The 7370-nt window shown below is 31.4% G+C and overlaps 1 long non-coding RNA gene across 3 annotated transcripts; it reads right to left on the bottom strand.

Annotated features, from left to right (window-relative positions):
* Nucleotides 1–61: 61 nt before the first annotated feature.
* LOC134263418 (uncharacterized) lies at nt 62–6501 on the bottom strand. Of its 3 annotated transcripts, none has more exons than XR_009991260.1 (3): nt 6178–6501; nt 1638–1734; nt 62–210 (listed from the first exon to the last, which is right to left on the bottom strand). It is a non-coding gene; the product is annotated as an uncharacterized LOC134263418 (long non-coding RNA). The 3 variants fall into 3 exon arrangements; XR_009991259.1 differs by lacking the exon at nt 6178–6501 and adding an exon at nt 5381–5740; XR_009991261.1 differs by lacking the exon at nt 6178–6501 and adding an exon at nt 2940–3011.
* Nucleotides 6502–7370: the final 869 nt, after the last annotated feature.

The raw sequence follows: 7370 nt of genomic DNA, 5'->3' as shown, positions 1-7370 counted from the left end.
AAATTTTTTTTACAATACACTCCAAATAGTCCAAAACCCGCCACCAACGCCACAAAGATGCCGATAATGATCACCAAGATGAAACGCTGTTCAAAAGATCGCCAAGGTTGTTTCCAACCACTTGGACTTTGTTCAAGGTGGGAAAACCTCCACAAATACTGCATTAATTTTAAATATGATTCCTGCTACCAATAACCCGATACCAAGTAACTGGAAGTAAATATTATCATGTTTATAAACCTTTAAAATCGTCATGGTCTTGCAATATTGATATCAATTATATTTTCTTACTACACTGTAGCAAAAAGTTGACAATTAACATGTCTTCAAGTCATAACATAGATTTGAAGTCTACATTAGCAGCTTCAAATGAAGTTTTTCGAAGTTTAGTAATTTGGTAAGTAATACAACAGAATTTTCGATAATGCAAAACAATAGTATGTCTTTCAAATTCATTGCCACATTAATTTTAGTATTACATTCTATATTTTATATTCAGATTCAACCAATTATAATCAGATTCAACCAATTTAGATGAACGTAATATTTGATATGACACTGGAAAGGTTTGTAACCTTAGAAAAAAATAACTGAAATCATTAAGACAATCAGATATACAATATTTACATTTTCTTGAGTAGTTGGAGTAAAAGTTGAGGGTCATACAGTTTGATTTGTCTCCTATCTCATTAATCGGAAATGGTCTACTTCCCTTAGATGCAATTAGGTATTTTTCGAAGTGGTTAAGTTATTACACAAGATCATAGTATACTCATAATACCAAAAACATTCGTGCTCTTAAGAGTTAATATCTATCCATACTGAAACATGAATGAACTTTGTGACTCCGTGTTTTGTTCCTGTCCTATTTTGTCACATACCATGATAACTTTAATGTAAAATATTCATTTGCGCTAAATTTCACATCTTAAAAAATCAAAATATTGATTTACATCAATAACAATTACATTAGAATCAAATGGAAAAGAGTTTAAAGTATGGAGCGTTGCTTACTTTTTTCAATGAATATAATGTCCAATCATGATATTAAGAACAATTGACACAATGATCAGAAAGACGAATATTTTTTCTTACCTAAACATAAAAATATGAGGCATAATCATTATAATATTTACTGTCGTAATTCATTAATTCATTTAGAATGCATATTGAAGAATATCACATTTTTTGTGTGTGCTTGTAAAACAATGGAGATATTTCAATTTTAACCGTTTATACTGGGTGAACATTTTTCAGCATAACTATAAACAATTAAAAATATTCAGTACTGGTTAAAGAAACAGGCAATTAAAATTTGTAACATTTTTAAAAATCTGATTAAATGATCCTCATAAACAAACTCAAGTGAAACAATTCATTGGATTTTTTGGTATAATTTTCTGGAAAGTCTTATTAAGTCAAATGTATTAATTTCATACATACAAATCATTGTTTCTATTGTTTTCCTGATTGGTTAAGAGGACATATTAAGTAAAACTTGATTAGTTATCTCATTTATACATTATATTATAGAAGGACACATGACAACAAAAAGAGAAAAATAAAATTCCTCCGTTTGAAATTGCCAAAATTATATTGTATACATTCCCCCAGAATATAATAAAAGAGATACTCACAAAAAATATGATGTTGAGGACAATTAAAAACCATTTCCCAAACTGTTTGCAGCAGGTACCCGGCATGTTAGGTTTAGCTCATCAGACCAGGCCGATACTGAAATAAAAATATAGCAATAAAATACATCCACAATAAGTCAAATAACCCTACATTATCAACATGACGTTTTAATGAATGAGTCTCATTCCCATTTCCCATACGTCATCCTTGTGAATGAATTTCCCCTTCTCCGAAAAAAGATGACGATGCAAGTTCACACCAACGTTACCATCTGACAATTACAGACTTCTGTTTTAGGTTCCCTCGTTTGTAAATTGCTTTAGGTACACAGTATATTTTATTCTATTATGGACTTTGATATTGAATACTAATCCTTATCTCCATATCCCTCATGAAAGGGTAAAGATAGAAAAACGAAAAGTCTAAATCATCTCGTTTGTCAAACAATTATTTGATAGTTGGTACTTGTCTATGGAATGTCAGTAAAACATGAAAACATATGGGTGTAAACGGTCGGCAAGGAATGCTCACTCCTTCGTTGCATCTGACACCACCTCTGATGTTTTAGAGGTCCGTGTTTTCTCTGCTCCTGATGCTTTGTTTTGTTTGAATGGTCTTTCAATCTTGAATTTTGTTCGTTATCTCCATATATTTCATTGTAAGAATAAGATATGTTTTTTATTTCAAGACTCTCTCGGATATATCAAATCGGCACATAAAATGTATGATCTATTTTTTAAAATCATGATACATCGAAATATCCTAATGTCTGTTTGAAGGCATTCATTATGTAATGAAACATATGGAGATAACGAACAGTATGCAAGATCAAAAGTCCATTAAGCAATACAAAAAAGGAGCAAAGCAAACACGGACTTCTAAACCATCGGAGGTGGGATCAGGTGCCATGGAGGAGTGAGTATCCCCTGCCGACCGGTCATCCCCGCCGTGTGCTCCTTGTCATGATCTGGAAATAACGGGAGAATCCTCCTCAATTCAGTGTATAAATAATGGGACTAACAATTTCTGTGAAAAACGTCAGTCAGCATTTGACTCAATGATAAATTGTATTTGCTGACAAAATCATTGTATTGACCATAGAACTTACGAAATGACGACTTCATACGAGACAGCTGAAATTCTTGTTTCATTAACTTGTTTGTAAATAATTTACCTCGTTTAAGAAATCGTTAATACGTAGAGCATGCTCATTTGAGATACATAAACTCCGTATGCAGGTGATGAAGGTATATAGCTGCATAAATAAGGGAAGTTTACAATAGAAAAGTTAAGGTCATTACGTTTATCCTAGAGGTTCGTTGTTAGATTACCATTGACGTCTTTTTCATTTAAAATATCCAATTATGAAACAGATGTGTAAGACTCTGTAGTATCTTTTATCTCAAGCTCACCAGAATACATTGGATCGACATAAGAATGGAAATTATCATTGTTAATTGACAATACTAGTACGTCGTCGATATATCTACATTTCGAGTTAGAGGGTGCAGCAAGTGTTTTCTTCTTTTCACGCATAAGATTTTGCACAAATTCTCCTTCATATGAATACATGTATAAAAATAGGTCTGCTAATAACTGAGCGCAATTGGTACCCATGGGAATTCTAATAGATTGTTGGAAGACCTGGTCTCCAAAAACCACATAGATATTGTCAATCAGAAACTCAAGCATCTTTATGATGTCAACTTTAGAGTACTTGTGTGTACAATCAGAATGTTTTTAACAAAATAATTTTGCAAGTGACCAAAGACAAAGTAAGTAAATTTACGAGTTCCATTTTTATTAGAAAAGCAGCTGTCAATGATATAAAAAAATTGGACTTTAATTTCTCGTTTTGGCATCCAATATATAATTCTATAGGGTAGTTCAAATTCATTTTGGATCTTTCGGATATAAAAATATTTAAAACTGACTAATTCTACTTCATAGAAACCTCTTTAGAGAACAAAGAAGCACAATTTATGACATCAGAATTTTAAAAGTTTGTTGTTGGAAGACTTGTTCTGCAAAGACTACATAAACATTGTCAATATCACCTTCAGAGTACTTGTGTGCAGGATCAAGGTGATCTTGACTAGGCAGTTTTGTTTGTGAGTAATCACAACATAGGCAAAACTCTGGCTTCCAGAAACAGTTGTGTTGTCTGTGACAAGTGTAGAAAAGTCGTACGTTTTGATGATACTGACTTGAAAATTTAAACAATTTAGAATTTTCTAAAAGCTATATAAACTATAAAAAAGCATTATTTTCTTTGATCAAATCTAGAAAAATAGCCTTTTGCTAACCCCCTATATGACAGATAACACGGTTTATTCTTATTTGTAGTATCTTCAATATTCTTGGCGATTTTATGACGTCATGGAAAAAAGTGAACATAATATCAATACAATCTTACTTTAACATATCTAGATTTATTTTAAAAAGGCCAAAAAACATCATGTTTATGAAATTAATTGACTCGCACTAGTTTAATTACCCTGGGTACTAGATTACTTCAAGTATTCAAACATCCAGATTCTAAAATACATTTAAACAATTACACTTCTATAAATCAAGAAACATGTGAGTACAGTCAAAGGAGAAACAAATTAAACTTCCTGGAAATAACAACTGCTCTCACTCTCTCTCTCTCTCTCTCTGAAAATCGATGCTTCATAAACAAATACATGTATATACTGCGTACGAGAGGTGCTAGAGAAGATAATTATGCTTTTTGCAATAGTTATACATTTCCTTTAGCCTGCAGTATAAATAATTACAAGTGGCCATGAAAGGTTTAAGAAAATACTTCTACAGTGAAATATATCATAAAAGGTTAGATAAAAGGTTATGCGTCGCACTTTTCGAATAGTAAAATGTCAAATGTCTCCGTTGCAACTATGCTCATAACAACTTTTAATAAACATAAACTGCTTCCATCTCATTCTCATATTTAGATTTATTTTAAATAAATTTAGATTTTAAATGTTTTCTTTTCATTATTTGCATATTTGAATTGAAAGAAACCCCCCAAAACAATTCAAAATTTATATTAACATCCGTTTATAGAAGTATTTTCACTCTAAACAATTAATGTGTGTTGAAACTAAAGCAAAACAAATTGAACACGTTGAGTACAGGATGATTGACCAGAAACTGAAATCTACATCAGTGAACTCTTAAGTTTTAACTTCCTGTTAAGTTTTATGTACGAAATTGCATCTCCCTACAAAATAGTTCTAATTTGAATATAAGCATAGTTTTTTCATATACATGTAGAATATATAGATATAAGAATAATTTCTGATAAAGGATAACAAACGAATTTTTTTATGGTCTAATCCTCTCGTGCATTGTATGGTTAGTACCTGTGTTGCTGTTTTACAACTCTTTTTATCATGTACAGGACTATAATTATTGAATATGCATCACATGTTTTAAAGTTGGTAAAGAGTTGATACAAAGCAACCTTTTATATCATACACATGTGATCTCAGGGTGTGATTCCAATGAATTTTCCTGTTTATTTAAGAGAAGTTATTGAGTAAATGTCTGCACTACAGTCAATTATACAGTGTGTATTTTGTTAAATGCGTCTGTTCGTCTTCCTAAAAAGATACTTACATCATTTCTTCACCCCAAGAGGAAAAAATATTTTCATGTGTATATGCTTTAAAACCAATCTACATACATGTATGTTTGACCTCTCAATCAAATAGAAGTAATAAAAGTAAATACTTACAAAATATATCCAAAACATCCTAAACAGGTAATAGCCATCTTGCGTTCAACTTCAGCTTACACACGTGTAAAAATCAAGAGTGGGGTTCAAATTGTATTATTATTCATCGCGTTGAATTATTTGTTTTTATCATCAAAACATACATTCAAAAATATCAGATGAACACAGTTTAAACGTACAACGTACTCTTTCATGGAGATATACATAATACTGTCTAAATGACTTTTCGCTGGGACCAAGTACGACATAATAACCTTTTTCCGGTTATAAATAAAAACGAGGGCATTCACAATATTTAAACACTTTTAAAACAATTTCTTCAATAAACTATGTTTTGAGGATAGTTTAAAACACTGAAAACAGAAAAATAATTATGAAGGATTGAGGTATAATGTCCATATATCATGGAAAATAATGATCTAGACCTCCTTCATCAGAAAAAAAAATCAGCAAAGTCTGAAAATTCTTCAAATAGGGAAGGGAGTTCCCTTCCCAATGATGAAATTCTTCAAAATCACATTTTTCGTGTTGTACTGTGGATTCATCATTGTTTGTGGGGGACCAAAGTTCGTGGATTTCGTGGTTCACCCTTACCCTTGAATTTACACCCCACAAACAATTATTTTGTCAATATATTTTTTCATTCAATTGTCTGAATATACAAGTTATTCACGAACTTAAATCCCCTCGAACCAAAAAAAAAATTGCTTACCCACGAGCATTGCCCCACACGAATTAAAATGATTTCACAGTAATCTTTAAACATTTAAACATAATGTTACTTCGAACTACCTCACCTACAATGAATTCCATAAACTTCACAACAGAAATACAATAAATATAATTATATGGTTGGATCCAGCAAATTATCTTACAAGTCCTAATCTCTACTCCCTAGCACATATCAGTATTAACTGCGCATGCTATTCAGGAGAAACTTCAGACGTTCTGTGTACCACAGCATATTCTAGATGTGGTGAAAATGATGAGATGTGGATCCTCAATCACACTAAAGAAGTTTTTTTTAAAATCACCACAAACGTCTAAAACGTACAACGTTCTACATTTAAAACAATCATTCCACAAGTTATATTCAAAACTAAGCTTTTTTTCTTCAATAAAAATGGAACCCGGAAATGTTTACATGGTCTACAATAGGTCAACAACAAACTTTACTTTGTTAAAAGTCACATTAATTTTAAGTACTCTGAATCTGATATTAAAAGGATACAGAGGTTCCTCATATATCCAAGTGAACTGAAAATAAAAGACACCAAAGAGTCTGCCACCTTTGTTTCATATTTGGATGTTCTACCGTAAACATAATTGCATGACAAACCAGTTGACATCCAATTATCCTTTTTTCCCCTTATTTTTGAAGTAATATTGAGCTATTACACGTACCTACATATGGGGTTCAAGCTTATTCGCTATTAATTAAAGAAACAGTTTTGATAGGTTTTTAACTCAGATAGTTTACTCACAGATGAGATGCAGGGACTTCAACAACCTCGCTTAAATTCAACGTATCATCACTTAACAAAACTTGTAAGTGTTTAATTACTCTACTAATTGTATTTATATAAAAACTTCGTGATAGAGTTGTATGATATTTTCAAATTATTATAACCAATGAGTCATCTCAACAACTGTTGAAAGAAAATAAATTATCACCGATGAAAACCAATGTAACGTGACGAAGCTTAAAAACAATCTTATAAATCTGTATTTTGCAGCACACGTTTTGTGTAATCAGCATCATTTAGTGACCATTATAAATTTTTAGAAACTGGTTTAACTAAAAAAAAACCCACACAAAACATAGGCAAAATAACCATTGAGGAAGTATGGAAAGCCGTTGGAATGTTGATATCTGTATGATCTTTACGACACGTTTTACTCACTTTTATTTTTAGTGTTTATTTGACTTTTATAATACTTTTAAAAAACCATTTAAACACATTTTCCCCACGGGTTTTACGTCACTTTT

Source organism: Saccostrea cucullata, unplaced genomic scaffold, assembly GCF_032062105.1.
Source record: "Saccostrea cucullata isolate Sc308-1 unplaced genomic scaffold, CSIRO_AGI_Scuc_v1 ctg1865, whole genome shotgun sequence".
Lineage (NCBI taxonomy): Eukaryota > Metazoa > Mollusca > Bivalvia > Ostreida > Ostreidae > Saccostrea > Saccostrea cuccullata.
The sequence above is the reverse complement of the archived record's forward strand: the minus strand, read 5'-3'. Positions and strand labels throughout refer to the sequence as shown.